We start from the raw sequence: 26,197 nt of genomic DNA, 5'->3' as shown, positions 1-26,197 counted from the left end.
ACGGTGCGTCTTCAATTGCGGTACTAATATGAGACACACATGTTGCGTCTTCAATTGCGGTACTAATATGAGACACACACGGTGCGTCTTCAATAGCCATACTAATATAAGACACACATGATGCGTCAATTACATTGAATGCATATAACTTATTCACACTGAATAAAAAGTATAAGACGCATACAGTGTGTCATTTATAGCCTTGAATAAAAATCATACAGCACATGATACGTCATCAGTTGCATTGAATAAATGCATAGTGACGCATTGCACTAGATAAACAGTGCAAGACGCATGTGGTGCGTCATTGATTGCCTCGTAAAACGAGTTGTACAAGAATACCTCGGTAGCATAAACGAATGAAATAATTATTGAATATCTCGGATGAAATTAATTTAACATCCTAGTATAGTAATTTAACATCCTAATCCTAATATCGTAAAACGAGTCGTACAAGAATACCTCAGTAGCATAAACGAATGAAATAATTATTGAATATCTCGGATGAAATTAATTTAACATCCTAGTATATTAATTTAACATCCTAATCCTAAATCGTAAAACGAGTCGTGCAAGAATACCTCGGTAGCATAAACGAATGAAATAATTATTGAATATCTCGGATGAAATTAATTTAACATCCTAGTATATTAATTTAACATCCTGATCCTAATATCGTAAAACGAGTCGTACAAGAATACCTCGGCAGCATAAACGAATGAAATAAACATTGAATTTCGGATAAAATTAATTTAACATCCTAATATAAGAAAAACGCGACCAAGCGATGGAGCGGTAATCGCGATTCAGGTAGTAAGTAAGGTGGCACGCGTGTAGAACAACAAGTCGCGAAATTATTCAGGACAGGTAGAGTAACGTGTAATGGCTACGTCGTGAGCAGTATTTCCCATCAGTAGATAAGTACATTCAAGGTCAGCCGCAGTGCAGCAGACCGTTTCAACGTTATACACGCTTTCCCCGCGGTGGTTCTTTATCGACTGTTCCAGTCAATAATCGGCCAGCATACACAATACAAATTGGCGAACGATGCACGCTCCTACCAGACGTCGTTTAATTAAATTTAGAAGCGCACCGGGGTAATTCCTAATGCGCTGCGACAAAAGGTAGCCACTGAGGCAACAAAAAGGTTGCACGATCTAAAGGCGTCCAGTAATTTTCACGCTGTGCCACTATCAGCGAAAAAGCAGCTATCGTTTAGAAGCGTTTGATCGTTGCGGCTGGTCGACCCGTAAGAATGGAGCACGATTTGCTCAATGGCTCGACGATAAGCCATCGCCGTCAACTATTTACGCGAGCTATCGCTTCACGGATCTACTTTTATTTCTGTTGAACAATGTTCGAAAAGTTGAAAACTGCGATTTAAACTGCATTACTTCGCTCGTTCTTATAATTCACGTATCATGATTCTACGCCTGATATGCGTTGTAATTTCACGCGTTGTATCACTCGATGTGATAATTCTATGTACCGGATTACCGCGCGTTATAATTCTACGCATTACAATTACATGCGTTGTAATAATTTGATGTGTTGTATCAACGTGTTACTTCGCGTTGTGCTAAGTACGCATTGTATTACTACGAGTTGTATTTTCTACGTATCGTATTACTACGTATTGTATTACCACGCGTATCACCCCGTATTAAGTTACCACTCGTTATATCTCCTTATGCTATATCACCACTACATTTGATATCCATCCCCATCTCAAAACTCATAGATCATCGTACCAAAGATTTTCCTATCCAACTTCAAAATCTGTCCCCCACCTGTGACAATAGTCCACCGTAAAATAAAAAAATATTGACACAAAGCCCTATGAAGACCGGGAGATTAGCCACGAAAGTGTTAAAGTTGTCACAGGTGTGTCATATTTCAGCGGGCCTTCAATTTTTATGACCCTTCTATTTCGCCGTCTCGTTAGATCGTAAATAACGATTCTGTACGGGAATAGATTAATACTGGAAAGCAGGGATAGGAAGTGAAAATAAACTATTGCAACAGTTTGCTCCGCCTGGACTGTACGGTCGACGATAAGTGGTGCGGTAGAAGGTTGTGGGTGGATGACAGATCAATAGTGGTGACACAGTTACCGAGTAAACCTGGCCCACTTTTAACACGACCTCATTCCATCGCTTCTTCCTTCCTTCCTTCCTTCCTCGACTTCTTCCCTTGGTACACGACCTCAGCTTGTTCGCGAAATTCGATTTGCTCGCTGTGCAAATAAATGGTCGCGCGGATAAACATGGCCGACGAGATACAAGAAACGCGTTCATAATCGTTTCGATGTTCTGCCATCAACGGACGCGTGTAATCTCTGTCAATGGGAGACTCGAGGATTGATGATGCATTGTCAGAGGTGGCGTTCGCAGAAACGAGCCAGACGTAAAAAACTGTTTTTGCAGGCTGTTATTATAGACGAAAACGTAGATACACGACGGTAGATCGTGGTACGTGGAAAGAGGCTGACCTTTAAATCGTGACACGGTTAGGTCAAGCCTTCCTGCGAGTCAGCTCTGGTTAACGGCAGAAAGATTATTGCTCGATCGTTGAAAATCGAACATCGCGGTAATTTTCACCGTGTCGCGTGAACCGTTTCTCAAAAGTTGGTCTACGGGGAAATAGGTCAGTCGTGGATGCCACGTGTTTCTACTTCTGCGCCAACCGTACAGTCGATAATACATTTATGTCGGCAAACTTTTCAGCCGCGTGAACTTTCTACGTACCTACAATTCGTTGAAATACGCCGCTTGGCGAAGTAGAGCTCTTATACGGTTAGACCGCGGTGAAAACTTGATATATTTTCAGAAGTTACTTCGACCAATATTTTTACGAGTTCACATATGTAAATAGTACATACATAAAAATCTCCGAGTTCAATTTTTTTATATGATCAAATATGATGATCAGATACCTGGCAAAGCATATCTGAGAACATAGTATATCTGGCAAAGCATACCTTCCAACAAAGATTTGCATTTATAATTTACACATATGTTCACCGAAAACAGAATGTTACTTAGAGATGAATCCCCAGAGACTAAGTGTAACCTCATAAATAAAAATTTCGAGATAATCATCAAGATGATCGAGAAACATGCATCGCACTTGCTCCTACACGAAAGGTGTTCCACGTGTTCCTCGATTTCTACGCACCGCCATTAGAATAGCAGGCTGACATTACTAAATGAATACCCTTTAAACCGTGTAATCATTGAACAGATCCGTACTTACCGATCGTAAAGACGAATCGCTAATACCCAAGATAGGTACACGAGAACTGTAATGATCCTTTGTTTCGAGACGTGTTCGCAAACAGAAAACAAGACAAGTAGGATATCGTTTGCAAATACCGGAGTAAAAATACGACGACGATTTTTCAAGCGACGTGTCTATTGTGATACGTAACGCTGTCCCTTATTGGTCAATCGGTCTTCTTCGTTTCCGAGTTGTGCAACGGGCTTAGGACCCGATTTCACTATTTCGAATTGAGAACGAACTTAGGACAGCTTCTTTGGTAATACCAACTAGGAGACTACGAAACACTCGCTTGACTGCTTAACAACTATGCCCTGTAACTCTTACCTAGTTTCTTAATTGTAGTACGACTCTCGAGCTTTTTTTGGTCGGTATCCATCTTCTCTACCTGGTTTATACTCCTTTGAAAATAGGCTGACACGTTAATTGCGTTGGAACATTCGAATTATTGGGACTTTCGATTTTTATATCTTTTTCAAACTTGAACCATTCAAAGTCTGTCACTTCAAGATATTTTAGTTTAGGTACAATTTCGAAATGCATGTAGTATGTTATTGACTATACAGAATAAGTACACAACGCACCAGGTGCGTCATCGACCGCATTGGAATTATTGGGACTTTCAATTTTTACATCTTTTTCAAATTTTATCTTGAACCATTGAAAGTTTGCCACCTTAGGATATTTTACTTTTGATACAATTTTGAAATGCATGTGGTATGTCACTGATTATACAGAATAAGTACAGAGCGCACCAGGTGCGTCATCGACCGCATTGGAATTATTGGGACTTTCAATTTTTACATCTTTTTCAAATTTTATCTGGAACTATTAAAAGTTTGCCACCTTAGGATATTTCAGTTTTGATACAATTTCGAAATGCATGTGGTATGTCATTGATTATACAGAATAAGTACACAACGCACCAGGTGCGTCATCGACCACATTGCAATTATTGGGACTTTCAATTTTTACATCTTTTTCAAATTTTATCTTGAACCATTGAAAGTTTGCCACCTTAGGATATTTCAGTTTTGATACAATTTTGAAATGCATGTGGTATGTCATTGATTATACAAAATAAGTACATGACGCACCAGTTGCGTCATCGACTGTCCTAAATAAATAGACAAAATCCATGTCATAAACTATATTGGATAAATACAACTGCACTTCGAAATTCTATTTACTTGTTCTTAAAAAAATCTTACATTGCAAATATGCCATGAAATAAAGGAGTAATTCGAAAGACGAGTAAAGATTCAGGATCTAACGCATCGGTTAATGAGAATAAAGTTTAATCAACATAATCGCGTGTATCAGCGAAGACTCACTATACAAGTATTCTTATATCTCTGTTTTTACAACGACGATCAAAGTCCCTGTAGCGAGCTAAAGATAGCGGTGTATGGACGGAGGAGCGTGCTGGAAAGCCGAGCGTGCAATAAAACACGCTCGGTCTGTCGTAGGTGTGATTTTTTGCGGCGTGCATGAGTCGCGCGAGCACCGTTTTCCATGACATAAGTGTTCCAGTTTACGTATCGCGTCCTCAAGACGAGGCGAGCCTTGCTCGTTTGAGGCAGGTCGGCAACGTTAGCGCGGCCAAAGCAAGCTGCAGCATATCGCGACGTAAGCTGCAGCCATTGCTTTCGGATCTCGATAACGCGACGCTTCTCGGTGACGAGCATCGAACGAGAGGGAACACGGCCAAACTGGTTTCGTCGAGTCAAGAAATCGAAAGTCATCTGCAACGAGGACCTCCACGAAAAAATATGTCAAAACGTACACCTTCTCGTCTGACGGGATGTACCGATTTTTAACGTCGACACGAATGTCGCGTTCAAAAGAAAATTCCCTGATGCGGTGGTTTGGAAATTTCAAAGTTTGCAATTTAGTAGTTTAGACATGTGGGAATTCTAAAATTCAGGTTCAGAAATTTCAGAACTTCGTAATCTGGTAATTCAATGATTTCGAGGTGAATCAAGGGATTTAACAACTTCAGAACATCTATGTAGTACACGTATCCAGATCAGAAAGAAAATCCCAAAAGTAAATCTCTGAGACACCTGAACATCAAAGCATTTATCACATGCAAACAAACCCGACTGAATAATCATTCACGAGGGATTTCACCGAGCGAGGATCAGGTACGATCCTAATCTCATTGTTGCGTCTAATGCCTAATCCCTAAGTACATACATCGATGTCAATTGTCTGGTGAAGCGGTCTCGTTAAAACTAGGCACCGTGTTAAGTGGATGTTATTTTTAGATCAGACGCTCGACTCGAACGTTCGGATAATTGAGTGGCAGCGGTGATTTCTGTGCCGCAATTTGCATAGCATCGCCGCTCGGTCGCTCGGTTCGACTTGGTTCGCGTGTTCCTCCGCGAAAGAAGTTCGCGCCGAAAGTGGCCTGATTCCTTTTTTCCCCCGGCGGCCCTCGAAAATGGAAAAAAAAGCATGCGAATCCACTTGCGTCAGAGATACGTATCCCACGCGAACACCCCGCGATTATGACGTTACGGCTACACCTGATCGATAACGCTTCTCCAGAGAAACAAGATCGAAAGACTCGCTTCGATGAGAGAACACTTTTTTTATCTTTTGAAATCGTCGAGGGGTATTTCATCAAAAGTAATACTTTCACTGGTTGGAATTTTCGTGGGAACCTGTTATCAGGTTTACGATGTCGCGTAGGTAAGGAACGCGTAGCTATTTAAGTAGGTAAGTAGGGATTAATTTTGGGCCCTCAGATGTGATCCACAGTCTAAGGTTCGTTTAAGGTTCTGAATTTTAGAATTGAATTTGTAGAAATTGGGAACTGTGAAAGAGGTAAGGTAGAATGTAGGAGATAAAGGAAAAAAGGGAATACAGGGAGATGATCTCAGAAGGGTGTACGAGTTAAGAGCATCTGGATTTGCGATTTTTTCGCCGACATCGGCACACGCGTGACTACGCTCGACCGAAGTCCCAGAGGCGAAAGCGAGACGGAAAGAGAAACGGTACCGAGAGAGAAAAGGCAGCCCGGGCACTCAGCTTTCGTTTTCACCCAGCCTACTTGTTAATCCGGTGAGTCAATAGTTGTATAACACTGGAACTACGTTGCGTAACTCGGCGTTGGTTTCCCTCGCGACCTACTTGCCCACTAAACTAGACACACATTCTTATCCACCGGTAATCCGTCTCTCCCTGACCGTTTCTAGCCTTCTCCGCTTTTGCTATGCTCGCCAGGCGTTTCCTACCGTGCTCTGTCTCGCTATCGATTCCTCGGACTCGATCGATCGTTCCTCCAAGGGACGCAACCTGTCGCCGTTACGACACCGAACACCCTTCTTGCGTTACGACGCAGCAACGAAATTCCGTTCCGCGGAAACAGGATAAAATTGTTTACGATCTTTCGAAGAGAATTTATTTCCAAGAATTATTTCGTCAATCTGCTTTTTAAAGCGACGCCTGTCAAACTGAAAGACATCCCCAATTCTCGAGATGCGTCGACTAAAATATCTCGAGATTCCACGCGATCTGGGATACCGATGTTTTTACATTCCTATGTCCCTAGATATCCCTAGAGATTTTAAATAACTGTGGACATCTCCAGATTTCAAATAACATGTCCCCACATTCCAACTATTTCGTCACTGAAATAGAACCCGACATTCCTGGATACTGGATCGAAATATTTTTAGATTTTAAATGAGACAAATTTCAATATTATTACACCTTGTGGATGAGTCGAAATCTTATTCCTATACTTTGATATCCGTAGACAAATAATTGTAGTGAACCCCCATATTGAAAGAAATATTTTCCACGTCCCCAGATTGTAACACCCACGAAACCATTCATCTTATAGTCGGAATAAATAACGTCGAAGAAAGAAAAGTAAACGATAACACTTTGGCAAATTAATGGCTGACATAAGTATGTCTCTCGAAAATGGAGTCGCATAAAAAGTTGAAGCGGCGACTAAACGAATGCGCAAAAAAGAACCTGTTTAATAAATTTGAATAAAAAAATAGGTGGCTGTCCGATATTTCCGTTCTAAATAAATTGTTCGCCGCAGAAAACGAATGCGATAACGCACGATCAACGTGAGATACGATAATACCACACACGATGGTAATCTGAATTTCATTCAGACCATGACCCAGGGTAAGATCGAAAAATTATCAACGGCTTCCATACGCGGAGGCGCAGGCTATATCGGTACCGTGTTGCGTACACCTTCAAGGACCAACCGACCAACCAACCCGATCCTCCGATCGGCGCAAAAATTCGACTTCAAGGCGGGAGAGTAGCCGACGAGATTTCACGACACTCTGAATCTTCGACATGGTTTCTCGATGTTGGTCGACCTTGGGCCCGATTGCTTCGATCCATTTTGGAGATATCGCACGCCTCCGATTGCCACAAGCGGATCGCGGTAAAAAGAAGAGTTGCGTTAACCGCGAAATTATTTTAACCGTGGATAAATCGAGCGCCGAAGCGTAAAGAGGTCTAATATAAAAATGGCTCGGATACGCGAAATCGACGATCACCGATAAATGCGAATGTTCTCAAAGGTTGCGGATTCGCGTAGCAACGTCGAGAAAAGAATCGTTCTCTATCTCACAACCGATTTCCACCGACCATGCTATCTATCTTAAGCTCGCATTTAAATATAGCGAGCCGGTGTTCCATAGTCAATCGTCGTCGTCTCGCTTTGAAAAATCACGAAGTCACGGAATCGATGTGGTAGAACAGGGTCATCGACGACACGCAATCTAATCGACTGGATATCCGATAAAACGCACCGGGCCTGATTGAATCTTATGAAAGCCAAATTCGTGGTTCTTTTTCGCTTTGCGAAATACACGCATACTCGAAACGGATACCGATGCTCCAAACTTTCCCTTCGAAGTTTTTAAATAATTCACGAATATTCAATCTTCGGTAAAACACCTACAATTTAATTTTCTATGCGATAGCTACCACTCCTCTTACTTAATTATTAGATTACAGAACGCTCCAAATTTCCACGGTTTCCATTACACAGGTTTCGTAGTAAATAGTTCTTAGAACAAAGTATATTGTTATACACACAGTCGAGTGGAGAAACTACAGAATTAACTTAGGCGGAGTTAAATCCGATCGTGCCATGAAGCTTGAAGAAATAAACGAATGAAACATCGTGTTTACGATAAAAACAAAACTGCATCCGAAGATTTGTGCTCGCGAAATTCGCGCAGCGTACAAAACAGGATAATTTTCAACGAGACGAAGGTCTAAAGCGAATCAGCGTCGGTGTACAGGCAATTAATGGTCTTCCCGTTTGAAAATCGAAGGACACACGCGGACGACCTCGCGTCGGGACGCTTTCCGTGAGCGTTGCGTATAGCACGCTTAAAATACACCACGCACTATCACCCCATCCATTCCATTTCGATGGAGGTCACCCGGTAGCTTAAGTGGGTCTCGACCACTTGGTTAGTGTGTCATGGCATACTCGTTGCTGAATAAACTTAATCTCAATACCGGCGTTAATAAGTCACTTGTTGCAGTCTCGCGACAGTCCTTTTCACGTTTTTCTTATTCTTCTTCCCTTACGCTTCTTCGCTTGCACTTTGACACATGCAATTCATTGCTACTCGTCAGTTATCGAATAGTCAAGTGGTAGGAGGTGAAAGTGCGGCGATATAACGCGAGACAACACAATGCTACTGAATGCGAGAGAATATGATCCACCGCAATATAATGCGTGGAAGTATGATAGATAGCGCTATATTGCGTGAAAATACAACACATGGTGATATAATGCGAGGCGATATAATGAGTGGAAGTTCAGCGCATGATAGCGACATAACGCGTGGAAATACGACACGTGGCGATATAACGCATGGAAATACAAAGCGTGGTGATATAACATGCGGCAATATAACGCGCGGCGATATAACGCGTGGTAATATGATGCGTGAGAATATGACACGTGGTGATATAACGCGTGGGAATGCAATGCGTGGCAATATAACGCGTAGCGATATAACGCGTGGTAATACAATGCGTGAGAATATGACACGTGGTGATATAACGCGTGGTAATATAACGCGTCGTGATATAACGCGTGGAAATGCGACACGTGGCGATATAACGCGTGGCAATATAACGCGTGGTAATACAATGCGTGGAAATATGACACGTGGCGATATAACGTGTGGTAATATAACGCGTCGTGATATAACGCGTGGAAATGCGACACGTGGCGATATAACGCGTGGCAATATAACGCGTGGTAATACAATGCGTGGAAATATGACACGTGGCGATATAACGCGTGGAAATACGACACGTGGCAATATAACGCGTGGGAATATAACGCATGGTTATATAACACGTGGTAATACAATGCGTGGAAATATGGCATGTGGCGATATAACGCGTGAGAATATAACGCGTGGAAATACGACACGTGGCAATATAACGCGTGGGAATATAACGCATGGTTATATAACACGTGGTAATACAATGCGTGGAAATATGGCATGTGGCGATATAACGCGTGATAATATAACGCGTGGAAATACGACACGTGGCGATATAACGCGTGGTAATACAATGCGTGGAAATACGACATGTGGCGATATAACGCGTGGAAATACGACACGTGGCAATATAACGCGTGGGAATATAACGCATGGTGATATAACACGTGGCAATATAACGCGTGATGATATAATGCGTGGCGATTTAACTGTCATTATTATCGCGTAAAATAGTACATAAAGATGGCGATATAACGCGAGTATAATGTAATTAAATAGCGAGTTGTTTGAGTACCATAAATTTTGCATCGTATCAACGCCATCGCTACTTGGAGAGATTCGAAGAAGGTGTGGCGAAAGAGATACGTCCTGTTAGAAGACAATGAGATTTTTACGAGCACAGATTACGGTTGGAGGTTTCACTTTCGACCAACGCGAAATTCGTTTAACCCGAAAATTGGCCGACAACCGTCGTTACCGGGGATCTTTGGAACGAGAAAGTGCCGATAGTTTCGCTATTTGAAAGCCCGAGGTTATTACGATAAATTTCTGTTTTACGTAACCGTCTGGGAAGTCACGTATTGTCAAATATATGCTGAACCCCCGGGGGCCCGCTGGGTTCAAGTCAAACGAAACGAGCGCGAAAGTTGTGCCGCTTCTTTAAGATGATGCCAGTTACTCTATTACAATATGAAATCTCTCTTATCTTTTTCTATTTTCATCACACAGATGTTTAATCTTTGTCTGATTAGAATCGTTGCAGAATATATCTTTCTATCTTGCATGCTATAATTAACTCGTTTCAACTCTTTTTTTTTTGTATTAGCAGATCGGACAACAGCGCGACTACCTGTATAAATGCTATACATAATATTATGATCCATCAATTTCAAGACTTGCCCGTAATCGCTTTTCATTGTTTCGTTTAACCATTATACTCTTTACAAATTTCCATGCGCAATCCATAAATCAAACCGCGAACTTTCATAAAATCTCTCTGGCATCAACATTGTACAAAAACCTCGATACAATAAAGACAAATTATTATCGTCGTTATTTTAAACAGCATGCCCGAAAATCGGTCGCAAAAACATCGTGGCTGCCACTTAATTTACTTAACCAGTCAATAAAAACGGATCGGTATGCGAGTGAAACTGATCGTTTCACAATCGAACGCAATTGCCTCGCGATTCGATTCACCGGCAGAAACTCAAAAGAAAAAAGAAACGAAAATTATTCGAAAGCAAAAATACCTGTTCTCCCCCTCGGCGAGCGAAATGATTCGAACAGAAAAATTTCGAGGAAGAAATGAAAATAAAAAATCGTTTCGAATTCTTAGATATGGTGTGCGACGACGTCTACGTGTGTTCGCAAGTGTGTGTGTCGCGAGGCACATTAGCTAACCAGGTACGTATACATTTCTTACGCAAACTAGCGAAAGTAGGCGGGTGCGAGAGCCGCTCGGCAACGGAGAGACCAACCAACCAACCAGTCAGATAGCCAACCACACACGTAGCGCACACAGGGTAAAAGATACGTGAGAACGCGTGTGTACGTTTTCGAGCTGGTCGGGTTGGGAAAAAGGGTTGCGAAAGGCTGCCGAAAGCGCCTCCTTCGCGCCGAAAGCGAGAGTGGAGAAGCCTGGGCCGAGTCACGAAACGGGCTGCCGGAGACATATCTGGGGCCCGTACGTTCCCAACAGGCCTTAATTAACACGTGCTCAGCTACGTGAGTTATTTATAACGCTCGCGATCGAAGGGAACCGTGTAATTGCCCCGCGTTCCCCGTCTTTTCTTTCGGAATTTTCTTTCGTTACGATCTGACATTGCTGTAAAATTTCTTTCCCTATCGTCTCCATTGTTATCTTATTTATAATATCCAACGATATTTTACTAGCACGTGCAGTTACTGCGTCTGGCGATATAACGCGAGACTACACCGCGTGTTGAATTATAACACGTGAAATTACGATAGGTGGAATTTCAACGTGTGAGGTTGTCATGCGTAGAATTACAGCACCTGGCGATGTGACGCGTGGAAATATAACATGCGGCGATATAGCGCGAGGAAATATAACGCGTGAAATTACGATAAGTGGAATTTCAACGTGTGAGGATATAATGCGTAGAATTTCAACACGTGGCAATATAGCGCGTGGTGATATAGCGCGAGGAAATATAATGCGTGGAGATATAACGCGTGAAATTACAGTAGGTGGAATTCCAACGTGTGAGACTGTAATGCGTAGAATTTCAACACGTGGCGATATAGCGCGTGGAAATAAAACGCATGGCGATATAGCGCGAGGAAATATAATGCGTGGAGATATAACGCGTGAAATTACAGTAGGTGGAATTCCAACGTGTGAGACTGTAATGCGTAGAATTTCAACACGTGGCGAAATAGCGCGTGGAAATATAACGCATGGCGATATAGCGCGAGGAAATATAACGCGTGAAATTACAATAATTGGAATTTCAACGTGTAAGACTATAATGCGTAGAATTTCAACACGTGGCGATATAGCGCGTGGAAATATAACGCGTGGCGATATAGCGCGAGGATTTATAACGCGTGGAAATATAACGCGTGAAATTAGGGTGGGTGGAATTTCAACGTGTGAGGTTGTAACGCGTAGAATTTCAACACATGGCGATATAGCGCGAGGAATTACAACGCGTTGCTGTCCCTTTCGTCGCAATCCAACGCGTGAAAACAACGCATAGAATCAGAACTAGTTACAACATAAAAAGTATCAAAACTAACCCATAAAATCATAATGAATTTTAACTCGATTCGATTAAGGAAAAAGATTTGTGATCGATTACCCGAGAGAATAGGAAAGTTTACGGCGACATTGAAAACAATCAAGGGAAGAAACTAACTACCGCTGGAGGATGTAGGCGCGGTTTAGATCGTGGACCATGACCAAGTGATAGTGACTTCGAGAATCAGCTGGTTCGCGACTCAATGAGGTTACGCGGCATTTAAATGCGCTCCATTTTACGACGCTTGTGGCGGAAACTGTTCCCGAACGAATATTAAGCAGTCGTTCCACGTAGTCAAGCGATTCGCTTGCATAAATCATTAGAAAGCTATTCAAACGTTGAACGCAAATTTACGCGACGACGTATTACGCTCATTTTGTAACGTAACTCGTTTCTTTTCTTTTGTAAACGCGCGTATACGAGGGAGAAGAGGATTGCGCAAATACGAAACGGCGAGCAACCACGGTAACTCGAGCGAGCATGAGAAATCTACAGGCGACAAAAAACGGACGTTACGTTTTTATGTTTCAAATTGTAGTCCCGTCGAATTAGGACCAGTTAGCATTTTTAACGTTTTTCGCTTTTCTACTAATATTTCTATGCACCTTAGTCTCGCTCGTTTACCCTGGCGATATAACGATTTCATTAAGGGTGAGTGAGGGTTAAATAAAATTGCATAACTAGTTTCAAACTCGAACAATTGGGCGATGTAATGACTTAACGATGTCTTAACGAACATTTCGATATTATCGACAATCTCCCGGATACAATTGTATAAGACATCCTTACAATGTAAGTTCTTTTCATACAAAGAAAACCACAAAGTGAATTGTACCCAATTCGCGTGTTCCCGCGAGACCGCACCTTTTACGGTATTTGCGGGAGACCCAAATTCAAACGACCACTATAATTATCGTACAGCATCGATCGCCCAAGGTCGCAGGTACGAATCATCGAAATAAAAAACGAAAGAGGGCATACATCGGCGGCGGTGCACCTGACGCCCTTCGTCGGTGAGTCAGGCTCACCCTCGCGTTTCGCTCGAGGCCTTCGTTCGCGACGGCACCCCGTTCTTACGCGGCGCGCTACGATTGTACCGATGCATGTATCTCGGCAAGATAAAAAAGCATCGCGTCCTCGTCGGATTCGCGCTAAAGCGGACGACGCTTGCGCCGTCGTCGGCGGGAGAGGTGCGAGAAGGCGCTGCCTCCACGTACGCCGAGACCGAGGGAGTAGGACGCACGTGGGGAGGGAGGGAGGGATAGTGGGGAAGGGTGAGCCCGGTGGGAGGCAAGGATTCGTGTCATTGTCAGTGGGTAATCAGGTCAGTGGGCCAGTGGGACGACCACTTTCAATTTCAGTCCTTCTAGCCGTGCAACTCGCCGTGCCGCGTCGCGTTATCTCCCGTGCTCTCGCTCTATCGCTCCACGGCCTCGATACGCTCGTCTTTCTTCCACCATTACTCTCTATCTGTTGCGCGATTCTCCGCGAGCGAGCGAACAGACTCGCGGCTTCTCTCCCGGGGGCGTCGTGACTTCGTCAGAGAAACAGAGAAGAGTCCTGGACGCGGCGACGCGAGCGACGGAGAGAGCTACAGATGCCAGAGACGAAGGGGAGTCCCGACACGCGCCAATCACGTCACGCTTGTTCGTTCGCGAACGTGTGTTGCGAGCGACAGAAAAGAACGAAAGAACGATAGGGAGAGTGACAGGATGAAACGTGTATGCGGGACAAGGGGCCAGGGGAACGATGATGCACGCGCGATCGCTCTAGCTCGCTCGCTCGCGCGCTCTCTGTCGTGCACGGACGCCGGGAAAGATAGCAGAAAGTAGGACGCGTATTAAAAACCACAGACCGTGTCCCGTGGCGTCACTTCTCGTGCCTCGCCGCGGTGCGTCGGTATTACCCAATCGAATTCATCATAACTGGCACGAGAAACGTACGAACGGACCGATTGTCGAATTGTACGGGATGGTGGGGGAAGAATTATGCGGCATAAAAGAGAGAGGCAATTTCGGTGATCAACGCGATCAGCGCCATGATGCGGTGATCGATGGAAACACTTAACTTCTTGCGATCTACGATAAACACTTTCGATTTCGATGCTTACGCTTCGAGATTCGTGTGTATCGCGCGCCGTAAACTGTATAGCGTTACTTTTCTTTTTCGTTGCTCGACCCAATGGTGTATAAGACGTAATCGTACCTGTGAAATTCCTCGACTGAATTTTTCCAGAGAAATCTTACTCGAGCGCTAAATTTAACGGTTGATCGAAACGAGACCAACGCCGTGTCGCGGCAATCGCGGGAATTATAAAAGGTTTGAGCGCGCCTCTTCCGCTCGAATCGATGATCCTTAATCACGTTTGAAAACTAAGCTGACGCTAAAGCATCGTGCACCGAGTAAATTAATTTTCCTACGGAATTGGGTCGCGTCCTTGAAGGGTTACTCGTAAAAGCCCGAGAAATGTCTGCTAACTATAGTTCGTGAAATATTCTTTAACGACCGTTGGATAGGGAGTCGATGAGCGACGACAAAAATAATCGGGCCTATAAATCAATCCCGCGAAACTGTATTACCGGTTGCATTACCAAATAAGCGAAAACAATTTCCTACTCGTCGAAAGCTATCATCTTTGATCGATCGTTTCTTCGAACACCAGATACGCTCGTATTTACGGTGAGTGGCAAAACACTTTTACCGCCATACTTCTTTTCGATTAACGAAAGCCTAACTTGCACGCGATCAAACACTTCAAACGTTTCTTTCGTACAAAAGTACGCGAGTCAAAAATATACACGTCTATTTAAAAAAACAAAGGCGGTCGTAAAATCTTTCCAGCGTTTATGTTTCCGTTTCCGGAAGTTACACACGCATCGGTAATTCCGACTGCTTTGGTAGTTTAACCGTTAAACGTTTTCTTGTACCAATGCGTTTTGAATGTCGCGCGCATGCGTTCGGTAGAACGGATAGCAATTCTTATATGCGATCCTTTGGGCAAGCTTTTAGACGTTGATACCATTGGGAGGGCGCCACAAGTTAGGAGAAGCAATTTGGCGATGCGAGATACATATATGGTTTACTTTTTCGAAGTCGTTCGAGAAATATACCCCTCATGGTTTAATCCAATTGAAATATGCTAAACAGGACCTAAAAACAGGCGCTCACGCTGTTTTATGGAAATATTTCTAGGAAAGTGAAATCCTTACAATTTACCATATAATACATTTATCAAATAAATAAAATTAAATATTTTTTATAAAATATAGAAATAAACATAGAAACTGTGCAAAAGTTTTGCATGCATTTTTGTGTATACACTGTAGAAACTTCAAAGGGAATTTTTACCCCTAAATAGCAGTTATAGACTAAAGTTTACATAACATATTTCAGTTCCATTAAAATCGCAGAACAATCAAGCGTACAGGCACGGTCTCGGGCATTTTAAATACGTTTTCGTTTTTCATTTGCAAGTACAATGCAATTATGCAAACCCGTTACATGCAATTATATGTATTCTCAATAAATCGGTAACAAAGACATAATAGCCATTAGTAACGCGTCGAGAATGCGAGTAAGGATTATTTCCGACGGCTACGGCGTACAGTTACCACCATTAGACGATTACAATGCAGCATTAAATTATAGCTTGCACTAGAAGAATGATATTTATACACCGGTAAACTCTCGAGGAAAGATATAAAAATACATTGTTTGACGTTTATCATTGCAATCAGTTAATGATACAGCTTTGCACAAAGATATCTTTCGATAACTTTGCACAAATTATTTTACAAGTCACATAGGGGTATAGGAACTCAGGGTTAGATGCATATAGGGATCTGGGGATATTGGATGTCAGATTTAAAGGACATAGTGGTGTATGAATTTAGGAATAATTTTTAGGTGTTAATGTAAGTCAGAGATGGGCAACTCTGTAGGGGCAAAATTACAAATTTTTATATTTTTAAATTTTCAACCCCCAAATCTCTAAATTCTCAAATTTCTATACCCAAATTTCTGAGGCTATAAATTCTCAAACTTTAAAATTTCAAAAGTTCTAAGTTTCCAATCTCCCAATTCTCAAATTTCCCAATTTCCAAATCACCCAATTCTCAAATCTCCCAATTCCCAAATTTTCCAATTCCCAAATCTCCTAATTCCCAAATTTCCCAATTCCCAAATTTCCCAATTCCCAAATCACCCAATTTCCAAATTTCCCAATTCCCAAATCTTCCAATTTCCAAATCGCCCAATTCCCAAATTTCCCAATTCCCAAATCTCCCAATTCTCAAATCACCCAATTTCCAAATTTCCCAATTCCCAAATCTTCCAATTTCCAAATCTCCCAATTCCCAAATTTCCCAATTCCCAAATTTCCCAATTCCCAAATCTCCCAATTTCCAAATTTCCCAATTCCCAAATCTTCCAATTTCCAAATCTCCCAATTCCCAAATTTCCCAATTCCCAAATTTCCCAATTCCCAAATCTCCCAATTTCCAAATTTCCCAATTCCCAAATCTTCCAATTTCCAAATCTCCCAATTCCCAAATTTCCCAATTCCCAAATTTCCCAATTCCCAAATTTCCCAATTCCCAAATTTCCCAATTCCCAAATTTCCCAATTCCCAAATTTCCCAATTCCCAAATTTCCCAATTCCCAAATTTCCCAATTCCCAAATTTCTCAATTCCCAAATTTCCCAATTCCCAAATCTCCCAATTTCCAAATTTCCCAATTCCCAAATCTTCCAATTTCCAAATCTCCCAATTCCCAAATCTCCTAATTCCCAAATCTCCCAATTCCCAAATTTCCCAATTCCCAAATTTCCCAATTCCCAAATTTTCCAATTTCCAAATCACCCAATTCTCAAATCTCCCAATTTCCAAATCCCCAAATCCCCAAACCCTCAAATCCCTAAATCCCCAAACCCCCAGACCCCCAAATCCCTAAATCCCCAAACCCCCAAATCCCTAAATCCCCGAATCCCCAATTCCCCAAATTCCCATACCCAAACTTCAACCTTTCAAAAGTCCTAAATTTCCAATCCCCGAATCCCTAAATCCCCAAGTTCCCAAATTTGAAAATTGAAAATCTGAATAGAACATAAGCTCGTGACACAAATGCATAATTGCCATAACAAATGACGCAACAAAACGTAGAGTGTTTCTAAATTAAGACGTTGCATTATCGTGTCATTACGATGCTACGAGGGGGGTGAAAGGTGAGCGTAGGGGGATGAAAGTTCGTGCGATGAAATTGGCTGCACAGTATCTATACCGGTGGCCCAGGCCCGCTGGGAACGTTGAATAATAATTATTGTTGTTGGCTCGGCTTGGTGTTATTGAGTTATTCCAATGCGAGTTTATCAAAGTGGGTCAAGCGATTCAATAGCGACCGTCGTGGAGGAGAAACGACCCATCGTCTTAACGTGGCGTGGGAGTATACGTATAGTAGTAGAGCACCGTATACGTACACACGTACACGATCACAACGATACATCATCAATTTGGTATGTATAGAAATGATTACCACGAAATTACCATTACTCATGGCATAAATTAATCGTAAAGATGAAATTGAAGATGCTAGTTTTGTCATTCGTCATCGATACACGAATTGAAAGTCATTACTATATGTACCTAACATTTTCCTTTAAATAATGAATACATAAAAATGATGAAGTTTAAACAGTCCAGTGAAAATAGTGTATGTAAATTTCTTATACTTGCAATGTTTTTCAAAAGACAAAGATGACATTTAATTTTTTGGACAAGATTGTACAATCTTCTGTATACGGATCAATTCTTTGAAACACTCTGCTTGAGAAAATATTAGGGTATCAAAAGAGAATGAACAACTCGAGATATTTCGATTATTTTAAACAAACTCCCGCAATCAGATGATTATACAACGTAATACGCCGCGATAGATATATTAAAGTGTAAATCAAGCTTCCCATCCTATGAGATTCGTATCTAATCTGTTAATAACTTAATAGCTCTCCAAACTCTACGAAACTCAACCAGTTTCAAAATTATTATCGATTCGGCGTATACTCGAGGCGAACACCTTCTTTGCTTTTAAAACTGCGTTGAAAACGTGTGTTTGTCTTCGAATTAGAGACATCGCGAGCTACGTGCGCTATAATTCGTCGATCAAACAAGCTGGACCAAACAGAAAACTCCGCGAAAATCTCGTTCGTGATTCAACGACGTTGAACAAATGTTGATACCGATGAAACAATCTCAGTCCGTCACTTTGTTGCACCTCTGACGAAGGTGCACAAAACAAAGCGCAATGACTCACTGTTTCCAGTATTGTACGCTTATTACTCGACCGCTAATTACCATAAATCCGTCTGCAATTACGACCGATACAGAATGTTATTACGCTGCCTTTTCGCGCGACGATGGACCCAATGCATGCTCGCTGCGCTAACTGGGGTTTCTGTATCATTTGTACATTTGGGGACTTGCAAATTTCGAACTAAAATTATAGGGATTTATCAACTTTTACATAGAAGATTTAGGGATCTAGGTATTCCAAAGTTGAGGATTTTATGTCTAAAGATTTCGGATCTAGGGATTTCAGAATCTTGAAATTTCGGTTTTGGGGATTTTGGAATTTAGGAATTCCTGTACTAGTGACTTTGGAATCTAGGGATTTCAGGATTTAGAGATTGGAAGTCTAGGAATATTTGGATCTAGAAATTTCTGATTTGGGGATCTGAGATCTAGGGCGTTTGGGGATATAGGGATTTCAGAATCTTGAAATTTCGGTTTTTGGGATTTTGGAATTTAGGAATTTCTGTACTAGTGGCTTTGGAATCTAGGGATTTCAGGATTTAGAGATTGGGAGTCTAGGTTTATTTGAATCTAGAAATTTCTGATTTGGAGATCTGAGATCTAGGGGGTTTGGGGATCTAGGGATTTCAGAATCTTGAAATTTCGGTTTTGGGGATTTTGGAATTTAGGAATTTCTGTACTAGTGACTTTGGAATCTAGAGATTTCAGGATTCAGAGATTGGAAGTCTAGGAATATTTGGATCTAGAAATTTCTGATTTGGAGATCTGAGATCTAGGGGTTTGGGGATCTAGAGATTTTTGGATCTAGAAATTTCTCATTTGGGGAGCTGAGATCTAGGGGGTTTGGAAATATAGGGATTTTTAGATCTCGTGATTTTCTGTGTCTAGGAATTTTTTGATCTAGGAACTTCTGGTCTAGAGATTTAAGACCTAGTGGTTTAGGGATTTTTTGATCTAAGGACTTCTGATCTGAGGATTTGAGATTTAGTGGTTTAAGGATCTGAGGATTTTTGGTCTAAAGATTTTTGAATCTAGAGGTTTCTGGGTCTAAGGATTCTTGGACCTAGAGACTTCTAATCTGGGGATTTGAGATCTAGGAACTTTGGTGCTTAGGAATTTGGGGATTTAGGAATTTCAGCATCTAGGGATTTTGAGATCCATGATCTTCAGATTTACACCATTAGAAATTATAGTTTATAATCTATAGTTTTTTATCTAAAGATTGGAGAACTAGAATTTTTATAATCTAGAGAATTTAGAAGCATAGAAACTTGGGAATTTAGAAAGAGAATTTATAAATTCGAAAATTGAGATGTGAACATAGTTATATTTAAGGACAGACTAAAACTACCCCTTCCTAATTGCATCGACGAGCACGCTTCTCTGGTCAGAAAATTTTCGCAGGTAGTTTGAAGAATAATTATCCGCTTTCCATTAGCGTGTCGCAACAGGTAGAAGTTTGACGAGTCATAAATTCCCGTAGGAAAGCGGTATGATTGTTAAGTCCACTCCCGGTGAGAGTTGGGACAACAGTGTCAACGATTGCACAATGCGAGCAGCGGAAACAAGAAGATTCGTGTGCCAGGGCACCCTTGCTGCGACGAGTAATAAACACGAATGAGATTTCGAATGGAGACGTCACGGAGAAACTATAACTGACGGAAACGCCGGACAAAGTGGCTCGAATTTGTTGGACAAAGAGAGAGGGAAAAGTGAAAAGGGTCGTGTGTCCATTGTTGGACGGACGCTTCCGAAGTCATTGGGCAAATACGTCGGAAAAAGAAAGCTCGGATAGAGGAGACACCGAGACTCTTTGCGCAACGACCAAACGAACGACTAATATCATATTCAACGTTGAAAACTAACAAAGCAGATTTTCGGTACGTTACCTGGAATATTCACGAAACCGTAGACAGTATCGCTTTCAGGTACAAACAGATCGTCTATCTTGAAATTTAGAAATTTGCTAAGTTAGAAAATTAGACACTTTCGAAACGCTATTAACATACCTTTTTATAGCTAAAGTAAATGCGAACGGAAGTACACGCGAACTCATTAAAGGCTTTAACATGCTTCGTAAATTGGTATGAATATACCGTTATAGTAAACTCGTATGGTACTTTCATTTGAAATTGAAATTTCGAACGAGACCGGTGAATTGGCCGTGTGCGCGATCCTTTAATTATTTTAACCCCGGTGACCCAACATCCGACACACTAATTTTTGTACCTCGCCTCAATTTTAGCTTTCACAATTCTACAAACAATTATTAGGCAGCATCGAAACTCGCGATCGTGGAAAATTCTTCAAATGCAACGAAACAGGTCTAGCACGAAGAATCTACCCGAAGAATAGATAAAGCAGGCTGTGAACGATGTATTGAAGACACGGCCTTGAATATTCATGAATATTGAATAACTTTTTTTTGGAATGGTATCACATTTAAATTCCTCTTTACCGCGACTAACATTCTGCACTTTATTTACAAGCACGAGTTGCGCACTTTGTTCTGGAGCACAATAAGCTTCTAAATTATTTGAGTCTGATAACTTTTTAGGGAGCATTCAGAATTTTCTGAAATTTATCCTACTTCGTCCTTTGAACGAGATATTAATCTTCGTACATTGCAATGAATTCATTTATTGTATGAATTAATTATTACATGAATTCGTTTTACGAACGATCCATAAGGGTTAAAATTTAGCTTCTCGAAAACAGAACTTGGTCTTCAAAGTAGACTTTGAAAAACTGAAACGATATACTCGAGTATCAGGAACATCGTAATTTTTCCAACAATCGAATATTCGTCAGAAAAACTTTACAAAGAGACACGAAAACTCTATTTGCACCTGTACCTTTCGGTCCCGTGGGTCCGTGCCCCCCAGTCGAGCGGATAATCATGATTTACGGAGCCTGGGCACCCCTCTGTTCAAGTACGACACGCAACAAGTGCATTTTCGGCACAGCAGGTAGATGTTGACGCGGGCCATTGTGAAGAAGGGTGCAACATCCCCGGGACAACCTGACCCCGAAACGATTGCGACGAATTCGTGTGCGGCACGCGCCGCCACGCTTATGAAAACTGTGGAAAGCCGGGGTTCTACCTTTCACCACCGCCCCCCTCGAGAAGTAATAGTGGCAACCTTTACGGGGATAATATATTTTCTCCCTACAGTGAAGTGGAAAAGAAAATTGCGCTCGACTAGCAATATTTTTTCGAAACGCGTCGCGTTCATCCCCCCTCGGGTGAAATATGATCATTATAAAAGCGGACTTACTCTTAGCGTTTACGTGACGACGGTAAAACACGTTTCTGTTGAAAAAGGTTCACTGTAGACGTGTCGTAAACTTTTCTAAATTTTGTTGATGATTTTGGAAGATTCTGTTTGGGAATTTTTATGGAGGAGTACTATTAGTTTTAGATTCATGTGATTGAATTTCTATATTTCTATGTGACTGTATAGAGTGTATATATTTCTACATTTTTGGGTCTCTGTATTCTTAAATATCAGTATTTTTGAACTCCTGTTAAATACATTAACTCAGATGATTAACATCTAAAACATCAAGATCCAAAGACCACTTGATCCAAATTCACCCAAATTCTAAACCTTCTAGGTCTACAAATTCCTGAACTCACAAATCTTTGAATATCTCCAGCTACAATTGCTATTAGATCTCAATATGTATACCACTTGACATACATTCCAGTATTCCTAGATCCCAATATGCCTATGTCGTTACATCTCTAAATCTCGGTACCCCACATGCCTACACCTCCACACCCTAGATCCCTATATCAGTATATCTATAAGCAGCACCTAGTACACCCATTTTCTCCTAATTACTTGATTAAATTAGCTGACGTCGATCATCAACGACCCCCCACTGCAGCCAACACTTTAACCTTTTGCACCCGATGCCATTTTGGTCTAATATATTCAGCAACCCGAGGTCGTTGAGCAGCCCAAAAAAACAATGAATGAAATTGCTGCAATTTATAAGCGTACCGTATACCATATCCCTCATTCGAAGTAACAATGTAACTCAAAATGTACATATTTTATATCAATACATGATACTTCATATCTTCTACTAGCAGTCTAGGTTTTTAAAAATGAGCAAATACAGACCTATCTCTTAATAACAGACCTATACTATCATAGACCTGTCTCTTGATACGAATGGTTACTCTTACAATTAATTATTTCTTCTCTTCCACCCTGAAAATTCCGAGTTAATACAAAAGAAGAGTCACCGAAAAGACCAAACTCTTGACCATAATAAAACGGAACACCGTATAACACAGTGTGACTCTCGAACAGAGTCTCCAAGTTAACAGGATTAACCAGCCCGTTCGGTCTCAGCTTGTCGGAGACAGCGGACGCAGTTCTGTTTATAGAGAGAGAAATGTTCAGCCTCCGTTCTCGCTGTCTCGTTCGCAAAGCTTCGAATGAAAGTAAAAGTAGCGAGAACCGGCCGAGTGTCGCGTGAAATGCGAGCGTGGAAAGAGGACGCCGCGACGCGTCTTTCCGACCTTTAAAATCGTGCAAACGCATTTCTAGAGTTGCACCGCGACGTTTGTCGGATGCTTTCACCGATCGGTTGAAGCATCAAGGAGAGACGTGATGTAACCAGTTTCACAATGATTTTCTCCCCGGGTAACATAGACCCATTTTTAATTAACGCAACCTGTTCGCGAGTCGAGTCCCGCCCCGATAAAACCTTCGCTCGCGAATTTGATCGGCGACGCTCGGACCCCGCGATCGAAAAGTTGCAAACCGCGTTATCAAATCGCGGCAAGCCAGTCGGAACGATACTTCCGGTTGATAATTTCGTGTCACTTCCTATGTTATCTGGTTCACCGCTAATTTTGCAACCACACGAACTATCTCGCGTCGTGTTACAGCTGATTGTGTCATTCTCGAAAATCAGGAGATGGGGGAGGAGATATTGTGTTCGATAACTGAATGCAAATTTAGTTGAAAGGAAGTACAGAGGGTGTAGATAAATTAATTACAAGTTTTAAACCATTGATGGGCGAATCTATGAGTGCACAAAAATTTTTCTTGCACATCCACGACTTTGATGGATGTTTTCCACAATAACGTTGTGGATGATCACTTCATATGTTTATAAGCTACTCAAATTTTGTGTTAATCGTTAAAATTGTATTTTTACGGAACCTGATCTGAAGGTATTGGAGACCGATCGAAACAAAATTTGAAACAAAAGTTACAGGAACAAGAGGGTTATACGAAAGAGTTGTTAAAAGAGGTTCACCGCAAAGTTCGAGCGTTTCGATTCATTTCGAGTGCTCCATGACTGGTCTCGTATCTCGAACGAATTGCCACGCTCCACTGGATTTAACACCGGCTGCGCAAGTACCAACAATTCGAAACGGGAACGCTAATTGTAAACTCGGCTAAAAGGGGGTCGGGAGACAGAACGAAGAATAAAAAAAAAAGGAAAAAGAACACGGACAAACGACGTAACAACGTTGCCGATCACGGGCAAACGGAGAAAATAGAGTGCAAACTGCCCTTGACGCGAGGAGAAACATAAGCCAACACGACTGTAACGAGCCCGCGTAATCGTGCAATGCCACAATGCAGCTAATTATCTGCATTAATGCTGGCGAGAGCCATGAATATTCATACTTGACATCTTTATCGCGAACAGCGGGAAATTGGACTCGTTTTACTCGCGGTGGCTCCTTTTTGACCCACCTTCGCCGAATCGATAGCCGTGTCACGGTTAAGGAAATTAAACCGCGCGCGCACGCCGCGCCAAGTCGATCAGCCGCGAGACCACCGCGAATATCGATACCAGAAGAATCGTTTTCAAGCCTCGAGTATGGCCCTACTCGCACTGCTTGTTTATCCAGTAATTAGATATTCTTGCCAGTCCAAGCACTTTGACACGGATTCGAGTAAGGGTGCCTTTCGACGGAGCAAAAAATAAAATAAACGATAAACAGTAAATAAACGAATGCTCTAAATATGTACAAGAACGTTCGTCATGATTCGACGCAATTCGAGATGATTCGACTCTACGTACATTAAATCCTGTACAACTCAATGTGGTTCAATTCCACGCAAGTTAGTTCGATATAATTCAGTCCGACACGACTCAATTCCGCGCGATTCCAATTCACGTAATTCGATTGGACATGATTCAATTGAAGGCCCACTCGAATACCATCCGATTCAATTCGATACAATTCGAGGCGATTCTAGGCGATTCTAAACATAGGATCTTGAAAAGAAAATCATACGTCGGTTCAGAAATTTTCCACACGACAGCAGCGCTGTATGACCAGCGGAAAACGGAACTATTTTTCGTTAACACGTTTTGACTGCCACACAGAAGCAGCTGCAAATTATATTAGATAGTATTTCTGTTTCTAACAAATCTTACCAAATACTCTCACATTATTCAGTTATATTTATTATTCATAGTTTCAAATAATTAATACGAATATTTCCAATTAATTAGACAAATTCTTAATGATATAGATGATACATTCGTATGGAAGATTAAGCGTCACCCATATGTGGCAGTCAAAATGTTAAAGAACTACTTCCTTACATTTCACTAAAACATTGTTTTCATACTGACGAGACACCTTAACCTTATGAAAGAAAAACCGTGTTACCAGAAATACTCTCCCGAGTCCGTTCCGTTCGAGCGAGTAAATACAGAAAGGACAGGAAGAAAGGAGATTGCGCAAAAAGAGAAAAGGTGTAAGATAATCGGGTTGGACATTGTTTCCGAAAAATTCGTCTCGCAATCGATGCACCGCGCAAAAAGAAAGGAGGGGATGCAACAGGAGAGAGGAGGGAGAGACGTAAATAAAGGCGAGCAAGTCTCGTTTCATCGAACCGCTATTTTGTCCGCGAAGGGTCGGTGGCAACGTTCATAAAGAAACGCTCGAAGGCTGTCTGTTCTAAATCCGAGGCAGCGGGATGGCCAGCGGGAGGCTCCGTTTGCATCTTCGCTTTGGAATTCGCGGCGAAACGCCTGTTGCGCGTACCGTGGCGCGCGACACGGCCGACGCTCCAAGAATCGCATAGACAGCGCACCCCCGCCGATTCCTTGGCACCGCGTTCGATTTTATCGCGCGCGAAATAACGCGTGTCTCGAGATCATTATCTGGCTTCATCGTTCGTGTGCCTGTTATCGCGCGAACCTCCGATGTAAACGACCATTTCGACTCCCATCAAGCGACTCTCGTCGCGAATCTCCGTTGTTCTTAACGTTTTAAGGTAAACAACGATCGTTATGCGAGTATGGGTTTAAGCATTTTGTCTTAAGTCACCCTTA

At 41.9% G+C, this 26,197-nt stretch overlaps 1 protein-coding gene across 5 annotated transcripts in view; it reads right to left on the bottom strand.

Annotated features, from left to right (window-relative positions):
• Positions 1-26,197, bottom strand: part of ftz-f1 (ftz transcription factor 1) — a 90,288-nt gene that overhangs the window by 61,136 nt on the left and 2,955 nt on the right. The gene's annotated exons all lie outside the window — the stretch shown is intronic.

The sequence above is a fragment of the Megachile rotundata genome, chromosome 3 (genome assembly GCF_050947335.1).
Source record: "Megachile rotundata isolate GNS110a chromosome 3, iyMegRotu1, whole genome shotgun sequence".
Lineage (NCBI taxonomy): Eukaryota > Metazoa > Arthropoda > Insecta > Hymenoptera > Megachilidae > Megachile > Megachile rotundata.
The sequence above is the reverse complement of the archived record's forward strand: the minus strand, read 5'-3'. Positions and strand labels throughout refer to the sequence as shown.